Source organism: Microcebus murinus, chromosome 13 (genome assembly GCF_040939455.1).
Source record: "Microcebus murinus isolate Inina chromosome 13, M.murinus_Inina_mat1.0, whole genome shotgun sequence".
NCBI lineage: Eukaryota > Metazoa > Chordata > Mammalia > Primates > Cheirogaleidae > Microcebus > Microcebus murinus.
The window spans coordinates 61,213,744-61,237,647 of NC_134116.1; the positions used below are offsets into that span (position 1 = coordinate 61,213,744).

Consider the following 23,904-nt stretch of genomic DNA (forward strand, 5'->3'; position numbering starts at 1 on the left):
CCACCTGAAACAAGCAAAAAGGGACTTCCTTGGGAACGCCCTGCCTCAGCAGAAGCCAGATCTCGCTGGAGTCCTCCAACAATGATCTTATTGGTGCTAACAAAACAAAGTGATCTCTTTAAGAGAAGGGCAAGACAAGGAAGGTTAGTATATTATTTAGTCATCCTTTTATTTATAGAACACCTATGTGCTAACGATCTCTTTAACCCAATTGAAGATCTCAATTATTTAGAGGGTTCCTACAAAGAGCAACAGTGGACAACACAGGCAGCTGCTGAGTTCAATGGGCAGCCTAATGCCTTCATGCAGATGAGATTTTTTTTTTTTTTGAATGCACATTTTATAAAATTACCAGGGGGAGAGAAAAAAACTGGATTCTATAGCCAAACTCCAGATGCTTGAGGGCAAATTCCTATGTCCAAATGGAATATCCTCAGGTGCTCATAATGGTTGTGAAGATGGGGTAGCAGCACCCTGAGGTATGTCGACAAATATTAAGCAAGTCCACACATTGCCTGGAGACTTCGTGGCTCCAGCAGTAATTCTGCTGTTAGGGAATGAAGCTACACAGCTGTGCTCCCAGGTCAGATGGTGAGTTGAAGATGTCTCATGATCTAGAGTCTACATGCACCCTTCTTCACTGGGGCCGCAGATCTGTCAGGAGATCACAGTATCTAACCGGTTGGGGGTGGGGAGGGGTGTTGCCCTTATACTTCTTTTGCTTCTTTGATTTCTCCTCTAGAAAGTCCCTCCTCTGACCTCAAATGTTAAACGGAACTGTTCTAGTTAATCTACTCCAGTAGCCAGTAGTGTGGTGACTTTGTCAGAAGCCCACAGGAGCCTTCTTGGGGAAGAGGGTGGGCAGAAGAATGGGAAGAGGTGGTGGAGATTGAGTCCACTATGGACATGGTTTGCCCCACAGAGAGCTAGCAGCCCTCTTGCTACTCCCCAGAGAACACTGGTGGGGTGATGGGACCCCCCCCTCCTTTGCATAATTACTTCCAGTTAATAAGTTGCAGAGAGATTTCAAGAAGCACCTAAATCCTTTCAGGACAGCAGACGATCATCCATGTGTCACTGTTACAGTACTGCTTCACTACAGAGCAGTGAAATGCTGGTGGTTTCCCTGTGGGTGGAAACAGTCATCATTTAGGAGTCCTGAGACTCCAGAGATAAGGTCCTGATGGTCTTACAGATGATGTGGGCAATGACTGTAGATCTCCCTAACCTAGTCCCGCATCCTTGTGGCTTCAGGATGGCACGAAGGTCCAACAGTGATGCTTCACAAAAGGGAACAGATGTTCATTTCATTTACCTGGGAGGAGGAATGCAGCAGCATTCTGTATCTGTTGGTGCCTGGTCATCTGAGACCACAGGAATCTACGAAAAAAGAGCAAAATTTATTTATGCATTGGTTCACTAAAAGTTGCGCGCCTGTCTGAACTGGCAATTCAGAAATAATGAGACACAATCAATGCTCAAGGAGTACAAAGGTTTGGAGGGAGGAAAACATGTAAGACAATAAATGCCATCTGTCACAGAGGGATGAAAAGGCTGTGTGATATCAAAGCAGACGCAGAGTTGATATTTGAAGACATGAAACATGCATAGTTATATCTAGCAGTTGGTTCAAGTAAACAACAAAAAAAAAGATTTTGGATTTCAGACAATGTCTAGATTGCAGAAGATGAAAGCCACTGACTTGGGTGGTGCTTACAACCTTGTGGTTGATGGAGTGCTCTTCTGCCCCAGCACCTGCTCACCTCTGACTCCACGCCGGGCACCTGCCACCCCCTCAGCCACATCCTGGGGCTCACCGTTTCAAGCCCTGCCCTGCTCCCTTATCCTTAATCTCTCTCTCTGCATCTCTGTGGTGTAAGTCTACCCAGGTGCAGGCATTTGTTTAGGTCTTAGACCAAGGCTTTTTCAGAGCAGAGTTATTTTATCGCGGTCAGTGTTTAGAATTGCTTGTGCATCATAAAAATAAACACAAAACGGACCGTGGCCTTTATTACTGTTTTTATGTTTACTACAGATAATGCGCCCCTCTGGAGTGGGTCCTTCCTGCCCACCCTCACGGGCCTCTGCTGCCACCTCTGTCTCTCCTTCCCTGGCCTGGGCTTTACCTTTCCTCTGGCCCCACCGCCCTCTGGGACTTCACCCCGCCCTGGCCTCTCTGAAGTCCCCAGCCTCCGTCCCTGTCACCAGATCACCTACTACTCTCGGCCCCTCACTGCTGCTGAGGAAAGTCACAGAAGCACAGACCTGGAGTGCTATAAATTCGAGCTGCTTGACTTCAAATTACTTCTCAGAAATACTTTTATTCAATTTCGTTAATTCCTGACAGCAAGGATTCTCGACTTGGGGTCCATAGGCCCTAAGACTGTGTGTGTAATTTTGTGTGTACGGATTTTTTTATAGGAAAAGGGTCCATCATGTTATCCATCATATTCTGAAAGAGATCACAGACCCCAAAGGCCTCGGCGTTTATCCTAATCCAAACTCTTTCCTCTTGCCTCAGCCTCCCACCCCCTTCCTGCACTTTTTCCTGGCCCAAGAGTCCTCCGCTGCCCCTTATTGGCTGCAACAACCCAAGTCATCTGGTGTGAGCTTCCTTCTATAGCCCCTCTACTCCGACAAGATCCATCTTTTCCTCCTCTCTTTCCGTCTTAAAGGAGGTTTTCTTCCTTCTTCCCAAGGTTAATAGTTACTCAATACAATCTTAATATTACCTCTACACCGAGATACCTGGCTCCATCATTATCTCATGTTTTTCTAGCACCTTTAATCTCCTATCCTCTCCCCAGCTGCCCTTCATGCACTTAGAAGATTAGTACAAAGGGACAGACACCTTTGCTTCAGTCTATGGTCCCCCCTTCCCCAATAGAGGATGAGCAGGGAATGAGGAGGAACTGATAGGGGCACTCTCCCTGCCTGTGTACAATGTCCACGATGGTTGAAGACACAGACAAGTTAAAGGCGCATGAAGAGTACACTGCTCAGAACCGCGACAGAGGAAAGGCAGGGTGCCCGTCTGCGACACAGCAGCCCTAATCCAGACCTGGGGTCCGGGAGGCCTGACCAGGGAGCATAGAACAGTCTAGAGTGATGGCGCTGGGCCAGCGTCCTGGGGTCAAAGTCCTGCTGCAAGCAGGACTAGCCGTGTGACATCGAGCAAATCACTTAATTTCATTGGCCTCAGTTTCCTGGTCTAGAAAACAGTGAAATGAATTGTTCTATTTTATACAGCTATTGTGTGGGTTAAGTGAATTGATACACGTAGAGAACGTAGAAGAGTGCCTGGCACAGAGTAAATGCTTTCTCAGTATTAACTAGTCTTTTAATACGTATATGTAATACTAGGCTCTGGACTAGATCCTTAACATGCATTTTTATTTATTCTTCAGAATGACATTATGAATTAGGTATTATTGTATTTGTTTTTTCTTTAATTTTTTAATAAACCATATCCTTGAGATATGATTTATATGCCATAAAATTCACCTTTTAAAAGTGTACAGTAAAGTGGTTTTTAGTATATTTTTATTATTTTTTTTTTAGAGATGGGGGTCTCACTATATTGCCTAGGCTGGATTTGAACTCCTGGGCTCAAGCAATCCTCCTGCCTCAGCCTCCCAAGCAGCTGAGACTACAGTAGCTCAGTGGTGGTTTTTAGTATATTAACAGAGCTGTGCAACCATTGCACTATATAATGCCGGAACATTTTCATCACCCCAAAATGAAACTCTATGCTCATTAGCAGTCACTCCCCATTCACCCCCATCTCCAAATCCACAGCATAGGCAACCACTAGTTTATTTTCTGTACCTATGGATTTGCCCATTATGTTCATTTCCAAAAAAGGGGATCATACAATACATGTGGTCTTTTTTGACTAGCTTCTTTCACTTAGCATGTTTTCAAGGCCCGTCCATGTTGTAGCATGTGTCAGCTACATTCCTTTTTATAGAAAAATGACATTCCACTATATGGCTAGACCACATTGCATTCAACCATTCATCAGTTGATGGACATTTGGATTGTTTCTACTTTTTTGAGATTATAAATAATGCTGCCATGAACATTTGTGTACATGTTTTTGTGTGGACATATGATTTAAAAATTTTTTTTAATCAAAGTAATACATGTATAAAGTTTTGGAGTCAAATATTTAACTCAAGGCTTATCATGAGACACTGGTCTCCTGACACTCCTTCTCCACCTCCAATTCCCTAGAAACAAGTATTTTCAACACTTTTAGCTATTTCTTCTGCTATTTAGCTCCCTATTTCTAGATGCTATGCTTATATTATATCTCAATTATTAGCGTTCAGATGTATGTTTTTTTACTTCCTGCTTGGAAGATAAATATATGGCCTTCTCACTCCCTTCACCAACATGTACATGCTAACCTTCTCACCATCCTCTAAAACAGCTTAGAACACCTTTTTAGTTAAATCAATGTTCAGTGTTTACAATGTTTATAAAAATATTTGTAACAAGTATGTAGCACACTATGTTTTTGTATTTCTTTTCCTTTGCTATGTTTCTATGTGCCTATGACTAATTCTGTACTAAACTCTCCAACAGAGCTAAAATATAATTAAAAACATCCGAGGAATTAACCCATTCTTCTTTTTCCCTCTCAAAGAGGTCTTTTCTGACACCCTTTGTCTTCCTGTTTGGTCCTGCTGCTCAGCTGCCATCTAGAAGCTTCCCATTCTCATTGTCTTGGGAACCCCCTCCGGGGCTGGGTCTCCTATTTCTGGGCGACATACCTTCCACTTTCTTGGTCTACTTCCTTGTTTTAATAAGCACATTCCCCTCTAGAAGATTCATGAGAAAGAGTGCATGGGACATTTCCTGAGATGTTTATAGCTGAAGACATTACCTCCATTCATGGAAGTCCATACTAGAAATCATTTTCTCTCAGAATTTTGAAGAAATTGTTCTAGTGTGTTCTAGGTTTCAGGATTGCTTTTGAGAAGTCTGATACCATTCTGACTTAGGGTTCCTTGCATATCATCTTTGTTTTCTCTCTGGAAATTTTTAGGAATTTTTAATTCCAGGTGTTCTGAAACATTAATGCCAGGTGTTCTGAAACATTTTGATGATATGTCTTAGCATGGGGCTGCTGTCATCCACTGTGCTAGGTATTTAGTGATCACTTTTAACCTGGAAATGCAAGTCTTTCGGTTCTGGGAAATTCATATTCATTCATTCATGCATGCATTCATTCATATTCTCTCTCTCTCTCTCTCTCTCTTTCTCTCTCTCTCTCTCTCTCTCTCTCTCTCTCTCTCTGTGTCTCTCTCTCCTTTCCTCTGTTTTCTGTGCTTTCTTTCTCTGGGGTTATGTTTATTTGTATGTTGTACCTCTAGAGTTGATCTTCTAATTTTCTTTTTTTCCCTCCTATTTTCTGCCTCTTGGCCTTCCTGTTCTACTGTCAGGGAGAATTTTTCAACATTTTCTCTAAATTCCTATTGAATGTTTAATTTCTGCTATCTTTGTTTCAATTTCTGTCTTAGTCTCTTTTGTGCTGCTATAACAATACTTCAGACTGGGTAATTTATGTTGAACAGAAATGTATTGGCTCACAGTTCTGGAAGCTGGGAGGTCCCACATAAGGTGCCAGCATCTTATGAAGGTCTTCTTGCTGCATCATCCCATGGTGGGAGGTGAGAGGGCAAGAGAGCAAGAAGGGAGCCAAAGTCACCCTTCTATAATGGTATGAATGAGATAAATGAGGGCAGAGCCCTAAATCACTTCTTAAAGGTCCTCCCTCTTAATATTGCTATAATGGCACTTAAATTTCAACATGAGTTTTAGATGGAACAAACATTTAAACCATAGCAATAACTAAAAAATCTTTTTCTCCAAATGTTTCTTTCTTTATAGCAAGGCTGGGGGGGGGGCGCAGGATGAGGTGGGGAATGTCGTATTCCTTATATAAACTTTCTACCAATCCTCTTATATCTCAGCTTCATCTTGCACCTCTGCCTTTCAAAGGTATCTGGTGCCTCAGAGTTCTGAGCTTTGCTGAGTGTCCACGGTGTGATTTAAATTCCTTCTGTGGGGCTTCTCTCATTACACACATGACTTGTTCAGCTTTGTCATGTGTGCTAAAGCTATCACTATCCTCACCCATTTCATTGCCGCCAACACTTTGCTGACATCTCCTGTGTACTATTGCCTCCTTTGATATTGGCCTCTCCTACTAGACTTGGAATTCCTTGAGGCCAAGGGCTGTGTTTGTTTTGTTAGCTTCTAAACACTACACCCAACATTTCAAGAATGTTTGTTGAATAAATTAATGAAGAGTTCATTAATTAATGATTAATTAATAATTAATTAATTGATGAAGACTAAGCCACGACTTGAAGGATGAATGGAAAGGAAAGGTGGAAGTGTACTCTAAGCACAAGGGAATGGCATGTGTAAAAGATCAGAGGTGAGAGAAAGCAAGGTACGTCAAGAATATGACACAAGCTTGATGCTACTGTAGTCAAAAGTGCAAAGTTGGAGGGAAGTGCAGAGAAAGAAAAAATCTAGAGTATCTAGCAGAGGTCTGGTCTGGTCTTTTAACTTGTGTTAACTTTTAACTTGTGTTAAGGAGTTTGGGCTTTACCTCATATGGTAGCCTGGGTTTTCCAGAAAAACAAAACAATAGGATGTGTATATATGTATGCATTTATGTATATATTGTGTGTATATGTGTGATCATATATGTGAAGGTATAAAGAGATTTAGTGTAAAGCATTGGCTCACATGATTACAGAGGCTGACACGTTCCAAGCCCTTCATGGTGAGTCAGGAGACTTGCTATGCCAAGAGAGCCAATGTGTGGCTCCAGTCTGAAGGCTGGTGGACTCGAGACCCAGGAAGAGCCAATGTTTCAGTTTGAGTCCAAAGGGAGAAAAAAGTCAGTGGCCCAGCTCTAAGGCAGTCAGTCAGGAAGAATTCTCTCTCAGGAAAGAGTAAGCTTCTATTCAGGCCTTCGGCTGATTGGAGGGGGGCACCCACATTAGGGAGGGCCATCTGCTTCACTCAGCCAACCAATTTAAAGGTTAACCTTATCCAAAAACACTGTCAACAAAACTAGAATAATTGTTTGACCAAATCTGGACTCCTCATAGCCCAGTCAAGTTGACACATAAAATTAACCATCACACCCTGCAAGCAGTGGGGAGCAATTTTAGGGTACGTATTAGTTTCTTAGGGCTTTGTAACAAAGCACCACAACTGGGTGGTTTGAAATAACAAAAATTGATAGTCTCGTAGTTCTAAGGCTAGAAGTCTGAAACTAAGGTGTTGGCAGGACTGGCTCCTTCTGAGAGCTGTGAGGGAGAATTTGCTCCATGCCTCTCTCCTACCTTCTGGGGGTTTCCTGGCAACCTGGGTCATCCTTGGCTTATAAAGCCATCACCCCAATTTCTGTCTTCATCTATACATCTCTGTGTCTGAATTTCTCCTTTATAAAGGAAGACAGTCATATTGGATCAGGGCCTATCCCAATGACCTCATCTTAACTTGATCACCAGCAAAGACCCTATTTCCAAATAAGGTCACAGCCATAGGCATTGGGGTTTACCACTTCAACATTTTTTGGCAGGACACAATTTATAACAGAGTCATAAATGGCAAGTGGCACAATCAGACCTGTGTTTTGGAAAAATCCTCCTAGCTCCAGTGAGAAGGAGTAGGAGCATGAAGAATAAAGATCAGACCCTCCTAGAAACCTTTGCCTTCCACTGGGTATAAGGTGACGATAGTGGCCATGTGGCAAAGAGAAGTAGGTAGATTCAAGAGACATTTGCTAAGCAGAAGGGACTAACCATAGGTGGAGAAAGAGATTGAGTAAAGTAGAAGTAGGAACCAAGGATGACCCCCATTTCTGGATGGGAAACTGGGTGGTGGAGAGTGGTGCCATTCCACAAGAAATCAGGAGGGGTGGTTTGGAGAAGAGGATTATGAATTTAGAAAATGCTACCTTCCACACAGTCTTTATTGGGCTGCTCTTCTCATCCCTCTTCTTCTGAAACTGGACTCTACCCAGTCTTCTATGTCCTTGCCTTTGTGCAGCATCTGACACTGGTAACTACCCTTTCCTTTCCCAAACTCTCTTCTCTGTGAGCAATTATTGATATTTAAGTTCAAAAAGAACAATTCTATTTTGAAATCCCACTACCATCTCAAATGTCTAAAACTGACCTCATCAATCCCTTGACAAATAAGCTGTCCCTGCCCCATCCCTTCCTTCCTCCGTTCAGCCAGAAGTGTATCACTCACTCACCCAGGATGGTCCAGAGCACTCCTCAAGTCCTACTATTTTTTTTTTTTTTTTGCAATTCCCACATGTGGCCAAAGTTACATTTATTTTTTTCCTCATAGTCTTTCCCAATTCTGTTCTTTCTTTGCCACTTTCTGCCTTATTTCCTTAATACTTCATTAGGATTAGCTTCCTGATTTCCCTATTTCCTGTCTCACCACTCCTTACTCCATCCTGCTGGGCACCACCGTATTACTCTTCATAAAGCCACACTTTCCTCCCATCACTCTCCTGCTCACTGTGCATCTGAAATTACTCACCACATCCATGACAATGTCCAAACTCGGCCTCAATCCATTTTTCAATCTCATACTAACAACGTAAGCCCCCTGGTGCCTTCGAGCTGGTGGGTCATTCACCCTCTCACACACCTGGTGCATGTCTCACTGTGCCTGATACTCCTGTGCTCTCTCTCCCAGTTCCCCATTTCTGTAAGTCTGACTCACTCTCCTAGAGCCAATGACATAATTTGTGGGCCCCAGTGAAAAATAAAAATGTAAAGTCCATTATTAAAAAAAAGTGAAGAATTTTTAGACAATGAGAGTGACGGCAGAGCATTACAGCAAGTGTGGAGCCCTATGAGACTGCATGGACCTGACCAAGAATCTTTCCTTGGCCACCAATCTTTCCTTTCCTCTCCTCCTAAAACCTATAGTACTTGTTTATAAGCCATTATTGACATTTATTGCATGCCACTTTTCTCTGTCGATTAATCTTTATGACTATATATGTGGGGGGGTTTTGTAGCATGTTTATTCATTTGTCGAGCTCTTATTAGGCATATACAATGTACCAGGCACTCGGAAAATAAAAGACTCAGTCTCATAAACCCAAGAAGTTTTCACTCTGGGAGGTTACCAAACATCATAACAATTATAATACCCTGTGATAAACTGAGATAGAAAGATGCATAAGGTACCAAAAAGACATAAGGGGAAGGCATCTTAGAAGTGTAACTGTAACCACAATGAGATTATCACCTCACACCTCTTAGGATGGCTATTATCAAAAAGACAAAAAAAAAGAGGGTTGACGAGAATATGGAGAAAAGGGAACCCCCTACACCATTAGTGGGAATGTAAATTGTACAGTCATGAAGAACAGCACAGAGGTTCCTCAAAAAATTAAAAATGGAACTACCATATGATCCAGCAATTCCACTTCTGGGTACCTACTCAAAGGAAATGAAATCAGAAGAGATATGTGCACTCCCGCGTTCACTACAGCATTATTCACAATAGCTGAGATATGATATCAACTTTAAGTACCCATCAAAAGACGAATGAAGAAAATGTGGCATATATACACAATGGAATACTATTCAAGTTTAAAAGAGAAGAAAATTCTGTTATTTGGGACATCATAGATTAATCTAGAGGACATGCTTAATGCAATAAGCTTGGCATAGAAAGACAAATACTGCATGGCCTCATTTTATGTGGAATCTCAAAAAGTCAAATTCATAGAAGCAGAGAGTAGTCAAGGACTGGGGGGAATTTAGGAAAACTGGGAAGATGTTAGCCATAGAATACAAAATTTCAGGTAGACAACAGGGATAAATTCTAGAGATCTATCATACGACACGTGACTCTAGTTAATACTAAAGTACTACGTACTGGAAAATTTCTGAGAGAGATTTCAAATGTTCTCACTAGAAAAATAAAAGTTTATGTGGTGATGGATATGTTAATTAGTTTGGTTTAAACATTTCACAACGTATACCTATACCAAAACATCACATTAGATACCATAAATGTATATCATTTTTATTTATCAATTAAAAAAAGAAGACTGGCATTGAGTCCAGCGTGGGCAACATAGTGAGATCCCATTTCTAAAAACATTTTTAAAAATTAGCCAGGTGTGGTGGCACATGCCTGTAGTCCCAGCTACTCAGGAGGCGGAGGCAGGAGGATCTCTTAAGCCCAGGAGTTCAAGGCTGCAAGGAGCTGTGTACTGTACTCTAGCCTGGGTAACAGAGAGAGACCGTATCTCTACAAAAAAAAAAGAAGAAGAAGAAAAATAAAAAAGAAGATTACGATGTGTAGTTGGACCTAAAGAAATGTGTAGAAGCCAGCCAGGCAAAGGAGAGGAAAGAGAGTGATGAAGGGCATTTCAGACAGAAAGACCAGCATATATAAAGTTTGGGGATGTCTTGTATATCTCCCAACTGAAGTACTGGAACTGCACCCTCCCGTAGTGACACGGTGCATTGTGCATAGAACAAATTCAATATGTATTTGATTAGTTGAGAAGGCAAATTGATTCCATAAGCAATATGGCATTTTAAAGTTAAACCAAAGAGCAAAAGGAACTAAATATTTTAAATATAAATCTAAAATTCAATTTCTGAGCAATTTATGCATGTGTCGGCCATATAAAGGTTGACTTTACACCCGTTTCATGCTAATTTTACTCTTTCTTTTTGATAATAGTGCAACGAAAGCTAATTATAGTTATTATTGTCAGGTAGATTCTAAAAGAAAGACGGCTGTTCATAGCTGCAAATTCTATTTTCACAAAATGTCAGGCACATGAAAATGTTATCTCTGTAGTATTCCTAAGTATTAAAAAGCGGAAATGATGCAGGCTACGACCGTTTTGAAAGTAGAAAATTCACATACCTGTAGTTTGTAACAACTCCCTAGGAACTCACTGACATTTTACAACCCATTTGCACTAACAGAGTCATTGAAACAGATGTATGCCACTTACCTTCAGCTTCCCACACTGGAAATACAATATTGCCTCAACTTTTGTAAACAGATCTGCTGCTGCTAAGACAATGTTTGAGATTCTCCCAACCACTGAGAATATAAGTAGAGGGACAATGGTTTTAAAATAAGCACATAGGAAATAAAAGAAAAAGACTATGAATTAAGTGTTTCAATGGAAAAGTAAAAATGTAAAGTCATGAATCTTCGAATAATGCAAACCTAAAAAAATAAATAAGAATGAAAAAACTGATAAAAAATATTTGAGGAGCAAGGTATGTCGGCAAAGCAAAAGATCTGGCATTAGAAATCTTAATACAAATCCTGATTCCAGTGTATACTAATGAACCCAGGGTAAGACATTTACCATTTCTCAGCTAAACATATTTATATATTGAAAAAAATAGCACCCGTATGACAGGGGCACTTCAAGGAATAGATGAGACATTATGTGTTAACATGCCTAACAGAGAGGCCCTAATTAGTGGCAAATTTTAGTTGAATCTGAATTTCATAAATTGTGATTTATATAAATACCTTAGTATTCATGATGTCATCAAATCCACTTATTCAATCTTTTTGTATTAAGACTCAATTAAGATTAATCCTATATCTGTGGGATGCTCTGTGCTGGGTGCTTTAATAGATCATGTTTAGTACTTCCAGCCAATCTAGGATGTAGGTGGTATTTTCTCCATTGTAAGGTAAGGAAACTGAGGCCCAGATGAAAAGTCTTTATCTTTCCTGTTTATCTGCAGCTGCAATATGAAAATATCTCTGGTCATGTTCTTCATTCTTTAAATGGAGATATGAATCATCTGCTAATTCTCTACATACTAGGCCAAAGGATAGTCAGCATAGCTTCAGTGAATTCATATGACTAGACTTCCTTATTTTGATCACTCTTAGTATTTATGTACCAAGCAAGTATTTACTCTGTATAATAAAGTATTAAATAAGATACAAAACAAACATAGGTAAAAAGAATCATAGGAAATTTGATCAGCAGAGTGTGAAACTATGAAATTGACCGTTTTGGAAGATTAGTCTGGAGGCAGGAGAATGGAATGGAGGGGAAGTGGCTAGAAACAAGAAGGCTTAGGAAACTGTGGCTGTGGACAAGGTATGAGGCAACAGCCAGGCCTGGGATGGCGGCACTGGGCAAAGGGAGCAAGAGGCAAACATCAGAGATAGTGCAGAGGCTGACTGTCCACGGAGGATCAATGAGAAGGAGGGGCCAAGGAAGACTCTGAGGTTAATCATCTGCTGTAGTGTGGATGCTTGCCCCCCAAGCTCCATGTTGAAATGTGATTCCTAATGTTGCAGGTGTGGCTTGGTGGGAGGTGTTTGGGTCATTGTGGCAGATTCCCCATGAATGGCTTGGTGCCATTCTCACAGGACTGAGTGAGTTCTCACTCTTAGTCCCTGCAAGACCTGGTTGTTGAAAGGAACCTGGCACCTCCATCATCTCTCTTGCTTCTGCTGTCACCACCCAATGTCTGCAGACATGGCTCTCCTTCGCCTTCTGCCATGAGTGCAAGCAGCCTGAAGACCTCACCAGAAAGAGATGCTGGAGCCATGCTTCTTGTACAGCCTGTAGAACTGTGAGCCAAATAAACCTCTTTTATTTATAAATTGCCCAGACTCAGGTATTCCATTATAGCAACACAAATGGACTAAGACTTCATCTAAGGAATTCAGGGAGTGGTGATGTGCTGGACAGAACTGTGGCATTTAGGGAAGATAAAGGTGAAATTCACTGGACCACAATGAGGTTGAGTTGACACTGAAGGTAGCTCAGGAAAGCTGGCCCCTGGATAATACAAGGCAGGTAACCAGAGCTGTAGGCTGAGGTCAGGGCAGAAGATATTTGAGCCTCATCAGCATGGAGTTAAGCTAAACTATTGGATAGAGTTAACACTCTAGGACTATGGACCCCAACCTCTGGACCATGGCCTGGTACTGGTTTGTGGCCTGTTGGGAACCTGGCTGTGCATCACTGCCTGAACTCCCCTGCCACCCACTATCTGTGGAAAGATTGTCCGGCTGCACAGCCAGAGGTGAGCGGTGGGTGAGTGAGTGAAGCTTGATCTGTATTTACAGCCTCTCCCCATCACTGCATCACCACCTGAGCTCCACCTCCCTGCCCTGCACCCCCACCACGGTCTGTGGAAAAATTGTCTTCCATGAAACTAGTCCCAGGTGCCAAAAATGTTGAGGACTGCTGCTCTAGGAGGAAGCATTTAGAAGCAAATGAGTAGAAGTTTAAGAACTGACATCTAAAATTAAGAAGGGGGAAGGGCCAATTTAGTCAATTTTGGTGTGCACCGAAATGGAATTTCAATAATAAAGGACTATATTTATTCCTGTCTGCAAGGGAAGGAAATCATGGCTAAAAATGAAGTCCCTTGATTATTAACAACCCACTTCCAATTTACCAATGTGTAAGATCTGCCTCCATCAGTGAAATCCTGGATGTGCCCAGCAAACCTGAAAACTTGCTTCTGTCTACAATGGCCACAACATCTAAGTTCATTCCCTCCTTTCCTCATTCACTCTACTTTCTGCAAGCTATTCAGCCAGACACTGAGGATACAGTGGTAGATAAGACAGACATACTCTCTGTCCTTGTGGATTGCATAGTCTAGCCTGTGACAATCTGTATCGTACCTCTTTGCTTCCAATCCAAAGTAATCAGGATTGACCCCAAGTGACATTTAACTAGTTCTACTTGTCGTTCCTACTGTTTTATGGCTACATACTTTTACAGATGAAGGTTAAGTGTTTGTTAACTAGCAGAGGGAGGTCTTCTTTTAGATGAATTATGCAGTGGCCCTAAAATGTGATAAATATGTGCTCAAGTAGTCACACATTTTAACTGGTTGTGTGATTGGTTGAGTGGTTCCTGTGACCCCTCCAGAGGGCTGTGTCAGTAGTCTACACAGCAGAGGGTTTCAGCCTTACAAAGGTCTCCTAGTCCCTTATGAACTCTAGTCAAAGGAGTGGGGTCATGGGAAGGAAGAGGATCTTTTCCACCTCATCTCCCTTTTCATTGCTCTTTCCTATAGAAATCAAGAAAAATAAAGAATGAAAGAGAAACAAAAAATATATTTTTAATTAAAAAACGAACAAACACTGGAATGAACAAATCATAGACTCTCCCAAACTTCCTTTGGTAGTAGATTTACTGAACCTTTTGAACTTAAAGTTTCATTTTATAAATGTTCAGAGATAGAAAGCAATGCTTCAGAATAAATGTGATAGCTCTGCCTTCCCCAGTAGGCACCTAATGCACACACAGCTTATTTTAGTCTCTAAGTCATTTCCCTGCCTGTGGTTTGAGTCAATCTCAAACACCTACAGGGCCCAGTGCAAGTGGCAGAGACTGCAACACGCCAGAACAGGTATGTCTTATCTAAATGCAGCAGCAGAAAGAAGACAGGCTTGTTCAAGAGAAACCAGGAATCTGGATCCTTATGCAAAAAATTATCTGATTTTTAAAATATTGCTAAACATTTTTTAAAAAATTAAACGTCATGTTGGTTAATTTGATTCCAAAGGTCACTAATTTATAACCTCTGGCCTGTGGCAGGTTTGCTATGTTTGTGCAGAAATGTGGACGTCATTGAAGGTTTACCAACATTATTAACCTTAGCATATCAGTTAAGGTGCAAAAGACTTGAGAATGTTGAAAGAGCCTAAAAGAAGAGGCATACAGATATAATGAAAAAGAAAAGAGAGATAATTTTAAAACCTAAAAATGGTGATAATGAATATTACCGGTACATTCAAATGAATGGTTGAACGGTAGCAATGCTACTGAGAGACTGACAGTAAATCATGTCAAATGTTGAAATGGGCTTGACCTGTGCAATCACCATCATCATCATCATCATCAGCAGCAGCAGCAGCTAGAAAATCTTTGGTCTGGTAAATAATAGATGTCCAACATTAATTTAGAAGGCGGCTAGGAATTTCAAGTAATTAACATATTACAGTATGAATTGCTGCTGAAAGTTGTTGTAAGACATGGATGATTCCAGTCGTACAAAGCCCATTTCACCAAAGTTTGTGTTGAGGTTCCAATGCAGATTCATATATCCATTAATTCCTTCCATGAATATTTATTATTTACTATGTCTCATGTACTATCAGAGGCATAATAATGCATGAATCAAACAAACAAAAGTTCCTAACCTTATGGTATTTACATTCCAGTTGGGAAAGACAGACAATATATAAGATAACTAAGTAAATAATATATTTGATAGAAAAAGGTTTTAGGGAGAAAAATTAAAGTAGAGAAGGGAAATATAAACCTATGTGTATATGTGCATGTTGTGTGTATTATATATGTATATAGTGTATGTGCATTTGGGGTGGGGGGAAGGGTAATGTGGAATTGAAATTCCAAATTAGGTTACCAGGAAAGGCCTTTCTGAGAAAGCAACATTTGAGTAGAAACATGAGGGAAGTGAAGGCTGATAGTGAGGGAGTGGAAGTAGAGCAAGCCCAGCAGACATCTGGGGTAAGAGAATTCTAGGCAGAAGAAATAAGAACAAAGGCCCCGAGGGAAGAGTGTGCATCTCGTTTTCCAATGTGATGGGGCAAAGAGAAAGGGGTAGAGTAGTAGCAAATGAAGTCGAAGAGACCTGATCACACAGGGTGTTGACTTTTGTAACAGGTGATATGGGAAGCCAGTGCAGGGAGGGTGGTCTAATGAAAAGAGTTACAGGATCTAATATGTGTTTTAGAAGAATCCTTCTGACTGCTGCATCATGACTGAACCAAAGGAGAGCAATGTCAGATGTAGTGAGATAAATTGGGAGGCTGATGCAATAGTCTAGATAAGAGATGATGATGTCTTGGACCAAAGTCTTAGCAAAGAAGATGGCAAGAAGTCATAAGATTCTGTGTTTATTTTGACAGTAGAGTTGATAGGATTTTCTGGTAGATTCTTTATGGCATATAAGAAAGTGAAGAATCACAGAAGAATCAGGCCTTTGGTCTGAATCACTAGAAAGATGGAGTTGCTGTTAACGGATATGGAGGAAACTGGATGAAGGGCAGGCCTCGGGGTGGAGAACAGCAGGAATTCAATTTTAGACCTGTTAAGCCTGTTAGAGATTCAATCAAATGCTGAGGATGTGGATCTAGGTGTCTGGAGGTCCACACTGTAGGATAAATTTGAAGTCATCAGCATAGTGATGGTATTTAAAGCTATGATATTGGATAGGATCACCTAGGAGAAAATATAAAGAAGAGAAGTCCAAGCTCTGTGCTCTGGGGCACTCCAACATAAGACGGTAGAAAAATGAAGAGGGCCCAGCAAAGAATGCTAAGAAGCAGCTCCCAAAGAGGCGGGAGGCAAATCAGGTGACTGTGATGACTCAGAGGCCCGGATGCAGACAGATCCCAAGGTGAGGGAGGTCTTTGAATAGCTGCTGGCAGGTCACATAAGGGAAGGGCAGAGAACAAGCTGACCACTGGATGCACAAACAGGGAGGCCTCTGGTAACCATGTAAGGGTAGTTCGATGGAAGAGTGGAGCGAAGTCCCATTGGAATGAGAGGGAGAAATTGCAGACAGTAATTGTAAACAAATTTCAGACGATTTATTGTAAGCGGAAGAAGAAAAACATTGCAGAAACTGGCTGAAGGGGAAGTGAGCTCAGGAGTTATGGGTTTTTTGTTTTGTTTTGTTTTTTCTTTTTAAAGATGGGAGAAATAACAGCATGTTTCTATGATTCCGGGAATTATCAGCACAAGGGAGGAAGGGGGAAGGAGAGGAAGACGGAGAGGGAGAGAGAGAGAGAGCAGGGAGGGGATGAGTGAAAGAGAGAAAGGGAGAGGCATGGAAGATGTATGGGAGCAATTTTCTTCAACAGATGAGAGAATAAGATCTACTAAACAAGTGGAGGGCTTGGCCCTGGCTAGGTGCAGGGACAGCTCATTCAAATGGCAGGACAGAAAGCAGAGTGAAGAATCACAGATGTGGGGAGATAACACCTGGGGAAATTCTTCTAACTGCCCCTATTTTCACAATGTATATGTCTGGGGAGGAAGCTATGGAAGGGTTGTAGGGAAAGAAGAGTGTTTGAAATAATTATCTAGGAGTTTGGAAGAATGAATGCTTTAGGAGAAATATAGTATGATGGCTGAGCAATATTTAAGGCTAGTGATTATCAATTTAAAAATATTTTTCCTCAGTTAAAAAAAGTTAAAAAATTAAAAAAAAATTTTTTCCTTTAATTAACTTTTAATTTTGAAATAATTTCAGAATTTCAAAAAGATGCAAAAATAGTTAAAAGAATTCCCATATACTCCTCACCCAAGCTCCCATTACTGTGCATCTACCCAAAGGAAAAAAAGACATTCTATAATAAAGACATCTGCACTAGAATGTTTATAGCAGCACAATTCACAATTGCAAAGATGTGGAAACAACCTAAGTGCCCATCAATATATGAGTGGATTAATAAAATGTGGCGTATGTATACCATGGAGTTCTACTCAGCCACAAAAAAAAACAGGTGATCTAGCACCTCTTGTATTATCCTGGATAGAGCTGGGACCCATTCTACTAAGTGAAGTATCCCAAGAATGGAAAAACAAGCATCACATGTACTCACCATTAAGTTGGCATTAACTGATCAACACTTATGTGCACACATAGTAGTAACATTCACTGGGTGTTGGGCAGGTGGGGGGGAGGAGGGGATGGGTATATTCACAACTAAGGGGTGCAATGTGCACTGTTTGGGGGATGGACATGCTTGAAGTTGTGACTTGGGTGGGACAAAAGCAATGTATGTAACCTAAACATTTTATTTCATATGCTGAAATAAAAAAAAATAAAATAAAGAAATCTATATGGAAAAAAACTTAGTACAATTGTTAATATCAGGAAATTATTAATCTACCATTATTAACTAAACTACAGACCCTTTTCAACTTCAGTATGTTGTCCTATTAATGTCCCTTTTTCTGGACTAGAATCCAATCCATGGTCCCACATTCCATTTACTTGTGATGTATTCTTAGTCTCCTGTAATCTGGGACAGTTCTTCAATCTTTATTTCTCACCTTGACACTTTTGAGAAGATCAGTCATATAATGTCCCTCAGTTGGCCCTGTTTCCTCAAAATTTAATTGAGGTATGTATTTTTGGCAAGAATACCACATAAGTGATCTTGTATCTCTCTCGGCACATCATATCATGGGGCACATGATATCTGCAGGGGTCCTCCACTATAGTTACTATTTTTCCCTTTGTAATTAATAGGTAGGTGATCACAAATTTAAAATAAGAGCATTATATGTGAGTTTTCTCCTGCCCTGTTCAGCTCCACTGATACAGGTACTAGCTAGGAGGAGAGCTGATTTAATATTGTGGTTTATCAAGTGAGTCACTTAGATAAGGTATAACCTAAAACAATGGCAGATATCATCAAAGAGGAGGGTTAACTGCTTCAATAGATTTTCAATGTAGACCAAAACAATTATAGAAAAGGCATCTGGTAGATTGTATACGATCTCAAAGGAGAAAAATAGACCTGATTTTTAAAGTTTCACAGGACTTATTTATACCTGTTTATACCTTATTTATACATGTTTAGTGGAAATGCTTCTAGGGACTTCTGAGAAATACCTCTTAAATCCATTTTAGTTGCTATGGACTTACATGAAAATGTACTTGAAAATAGACTTCCGAAATCTAACCAGTTCATAAGTAGAAAGAAGGTTCTAGATTTTCATTCATCCATCCAACAAATACTTATTGGGCCAATATCTGGACCGAAACAGCTAGTGTGCTCTACAGATGACAGAGAAAAAAAAATGTGTTAAATATCTAATTAAAACATCCCAGGAACTCTGAAAAGTCAGAAGGTTTTCCCAAATGAAAGTGGAAATATGATTAATTATTCTGAACTTCTGATACAGTAGATGTGCCTAATTAAACATTTTTCTTATAATAGGATCTAGAACTACTCTGTAGCTTTAGCTGTATACTTGCAAAGAAATGTAGAGAATAGAGGCCTGAGATGAGATGGGAAATACATTAGACCACAAGGCAAGAGATCTTGAATCTAAATTTGGCTGGGTCGAAACCTGGGTGGCCAGGTCAAACAGGAATAGCTAAGTGGTTAAGAGCTCAGGTTCTGGGGTTACAAAGCCCTGGGTTCCAAACCTGGTTCCTGGGTTTATAGTCTTTGTGACTTTGGACAAGCTTCTCAATCCCTCTGAACTTCAATTTCCTTATCAGCAAATAGGAAAAGTAAGTAGCACTTACATCATAGCATAGTTGCAAGGCATAAATGAGGAAATGCATGGAGGGTACTTAGTATAATGACTAATGCACAGCATATGTTCCAAAAGTGCTAGTATTAATATTTAATGATTTTTATTACTATAATTATTTGTCACCTTTCTGTGCTTTGTTTTCCATAAGAGTGAGGAGAATCAACTGGACTAGAACTTCTCTAACATGAATAAATATACAGAAAAAATCATCTCAGACTTCCAGAGTTGTCTACCTATTTCTATTACATGAGCAAACAGAAAGCTTGGTATAAATTGCTAGGGCAGTTAGATCATAACTATAAATCCAAAATAAGCTTAACAACTAAATTCAAACACACACACAAATAATCAAACTAAGTATTTGAAAGAGGATAGTGGTGACTGTCCAGAACTAAATCACACTTTGCCCTGTGAACACACATGGCCCAGGGTGGCCTGCGTTCACTGCTCGCGCTACATACCATGCATTCTGCAGCAGCTCCATCCTTCCATTTTGCTTTCTTTGAACTACTGTTACCTCCAGTTGATGCCATTTGGCTTTCACTTTGCACAAACTCATGATTTAGTCAGAGCTGGTTTTTTCATTAACTCTTGAAAATTAAGGGAGTAACTTGGCCTCAATTCTAGATTCATATTTTAATGCAGATCCTGTAGTTTCCCTGTTCCAAATCTTTCAGTGGGTCTCTACTGCCAGTAAATATTCTAATATTTAAGTTCTTCCCAGGCTTACCTACCCAACTTCTTCTTTAGTCAAACCAGAATATCTATCTGCTAACCATCCCTTTGGAATTTGTTGAGATTTCTTTTATGGCCAAGTACACATCAAACTTGGTAAATATTTCATATGTACTGAACAAAATGTGTGTTCTCTATTTACTGGACACAACTTTCTCTATATGTCTATCAGATCAAGCTTATTAACTGAGTTATTCAAATATCCCATATTCTCAGTAACCTTTTTTTGTTCAAGCTTTCATTTTCTGAGAGATATGTATATTTTTAAAAATCTCCATTTTAGAAGTAGATTTATCAATAGCTCCTTGTAATTTTGTCAGTTTTTATTTTGGGTTATGGAAGTTTGGTTTTATTTGGAAGTTATGCTGTTAGGTACAGTCTCATGTTGGTGTATCATCTTGAGGAATCATTTCTTCGTATCTTTAAAAAACAAGCCCATTAAGAGTCTACTTTGTCCAGGACTAATATATTGTTTGCACAGTCTTAGAGTCAGCTTCCTTAACACTTTGCTGGCCAGGGTTCCCAAAAAGATGGCATTGCTAATAAACTATCTAACAGAAAAGAGAAAAAGATCACCCACACAACTGCCCCTTTGTTTGATTAACCACCTGTGGCTTAACTTGTTATCTTTAAGAGTTTGTTTTTATAGCACTTGAAAATACTGAGGAAATAGAAGGAGCATGACCCTCCCCAACATCTACCAGAACCACATTCCAGAGGTCTAAAGCCAGTCTAACAGAGACAAAAAACAAACACTGCCACTTCATTGCCACCTCCAATGATCAGTTCACAGTAACAACTATTTTTTAACCTTTATCACCCCCAATAAAAAAGCATAAACCCCTCACCCTTTGGGGGTGGTTCTTATTTCTTTCTTCCATGCTGTGCCCTTTCCTCTCTTGGAAAGTAAAATAAACTTTTTCTTAAAACCTATTCTGATCTTTGTGTTGAGAATTCTTTCTCACCCCATGATATGAGTTCCTATCCTAACAGTTCCCTAGTCTCTGTTTTAAAGAAAGGGTCTGAATGTTGAGGCTCTCAGCTTTATGCAGAATGTTTTATTTCACTTCTCTGCCAACTGCAGACTAGAGTGCTCATCTCCACTTCCCATTAGGTGGGACAATCCCAGTTCCCATCCCCTAAAAGTTCATGTCCAAATCAGATGCCCCTGTGGACCACCACAAATTCTCCTCCAGCTCACTTCACTGACATTAAGTTCTTTTTGTTTCCAACATCAGGGATTTGCTTTTTTGTTCATCTCAGATACCATATTTTATGTGGTATTTCTTCTATGTATTTGGGGTGGGCAGGAGACCATCCACATTAGGACCAGTGGTCACATAGACTGAAAGTTCCAGCATTGATTTCTAACTAACTAAACAAACTACATATGCTCAAATGTAAAATAACTTTGTTCACATGATACATATTTTTTTAAAAGCACAATGCTATTTTAGTGTAATTTAGCAACAAAGTCAGTTATTTGTAATAATAAGAAGGTATGGCACTTCCTTTATACTATCAGCTTTTGAATTATAATTGGGAAAAATAGTAGTAGACATTGATTGAGCATTTTCAATGCTTCAGGAACTGTGTTAAAACGGGACATTCTCATTTAATTTTCACAACTTAATAAAGGGTAGGTACCATTATTGTCCCAATTAAGAAATTAAGGAAATTAAGGCTTAAAAGGTTGAGTAACTTGACCTAAGTCATATAATTAGTAAATAGTAGTATCAGGATTCAAATCACATCTGTCTAACTTTAGGGCCCACATATCTAACTACTCATCTTAAATAGCGTAGGTAGGCAAGCTTGGCGTATAAGGTATTCACAATATATTAATACAAAGATGCTTTAAAAATCACTAGGGGGAATAATAAACACTACAATGTAAAAATGGTCAAAGGATTAGCCATTTACAGTAGAATACATTCAGTAATAAAGGGAGGAAAAGATTGTTAAACTCATTAATAATCAAATTCTAATTAAAATAAGATGCTATTTTCCTTCTGCACAGCAAAGGAAACTATAGAGTGAAGAGATAACTCATGGATTGAGAGAAAAATTTGTAAATCATATGTTGGATAAGGGGCTAATAGCCAAGATATACAAGGAACTCAAACTACTCAACAACAACAAAAAAAAAACCCTGTTAAAAAATGGGCAAAGGACTTGAATAAACGTTTCTCAAAAGAAGATGTACAAATAGCCAACAGATATATTTAATAATGGTCAACATCTCTAATCATTAGAGAAATACAAATTAAAACCACCATGAGATATCAGTTCACACCTGTTAGATTGGTAATTATCAAAAAGTTGAAAGGTAAGTGTTGGAGAGGCTGTGGAGAAATGAAGCCCTTGTATACTACTGGTGATATTGTAAATTAGTATAGCCATTTTGGAAAACAGCATGAAGTTCTTCAAAAAACTAAAAATAGAATTGTCATACTATTCAGCAATCCCACTACTGCGTATGTACCTAAAGAACCTAAAATCAGTATGTCATAGAGAAGTCTGCATTCTTGGGTTCATGACAGCATTATTCACAAAAGCCAAGATACAGAAACAACCTGAGTATCCATTAACAAATGAAGCAATTTTTAAAATGTGGTATACAAAAAAATGATAAATGTTTGAGCTGACAGATTTGCTAATCATCCTGATTTAATCATTACACGTTGTACACACGTACCAAAATATCACACTGTACCCATAAATATGTATAATTATTGTGTCAATTAAATAAATTTTTTTTAAAAGCTCAGAAGAAAGAGTCCTCAAGTTATAACATAATGCCACTTGCATATTTCCTTTTTATTTTCTTTAACAAAATGTTTGCACATGGACTCTAAACAACAAACACAAATCTTTAGAAAGATATGGGTCACATTCTGGTAATTTCAGGTGGCAAATTACAAACAGAAAATAAATAGCCACCCTTGCCTTAATTCATCTTACAGAACCCAAAGCCTTCAACTTAAAATATTCTTTTTCATAATTTTCTTTCTCTTTCTTTCCCTCTTCTTCTCCCTCTAGGCTAACACAGAACTGAGTCTTAGATATACCTTTTTATGCACCAGCCCAATGAGATTCCGTTAAATTTTTTACTCTCTTTAAATAAGTTCAAAAATGCAGGTTTTAAAATTTAAAGACATTATCTTTTGAAAATATGACCAAAATAAAAGTTTTACTACCTTGATTCTTCTAAAAAATAAAATTAAAAAGTGGTATATATACACAACAGAATATTATTCAGCCTTAAAATCCATCCCCCCCACCCTGGAAATGCTATCATTTGTGACAACATGGAGGATATTATGTTAGTGAAATAAGCAAGACACAGAGAGACAAATACCATAGGATCTCACTTATATGTGGAATCTAAAAAGGTTGAACTCAAGAGAGTAGGTGGTAGTTACCAGAGGTTGGGGGCTGGGGGGTGAAGGGGTACAAAGTTACAGTAAGATAGAAGGAATAAGTGCTGGCATTCTATCACAGCAAGGTGACTACAGTTAATTAATAACATGCTGTATATTTCAAATAGCTAAAAGAGAGGATTTTAAATGTTCTCACCACAAAGAAATGATAAATATTTGAGGTCATGGGTATGCCAATTAGCCTAATTTGATCATTCCACAATGTATACACATATTGAAACATCACATTGCACCCCATAATATATACAGTTGTTGTCAATTAAAAATAAAACTATAAAAAGATGCTATTTTCTACCTATCAGGGTAATAAAGATTTAAAAACTTATTAATTCTCAGTATCAGAGTGAAGAGAAATGAACACTCTTATTAAGCTGGTGGGAG

The 23,904-nt window shown here is 39.4% G+C and overlaps 1 protein-coding gene across 1 annotated transcript in view; it reads right to left on the bottom strand.

Moving 5' to 3' along the window:
- Nucleotides 1-1,922, bottom strand: part of LCP1 (lymphocyte cytosolic protein 1) — a 58,119-nt gene extending 56,197 nt beyond the window's left edge. The window contains exon 1 of the mRNA XM_012782711.3: nt 1,316-1,922. The gene's annotated coding sequence lies outside the window, so the exon portion shown is untranslated. The remainder of the gene's footprint in view (nt 1-1,315) is intronic.
- Between the last annotated feature and the right edge of the window lie 21,982 nt (nt 1,923-23,904).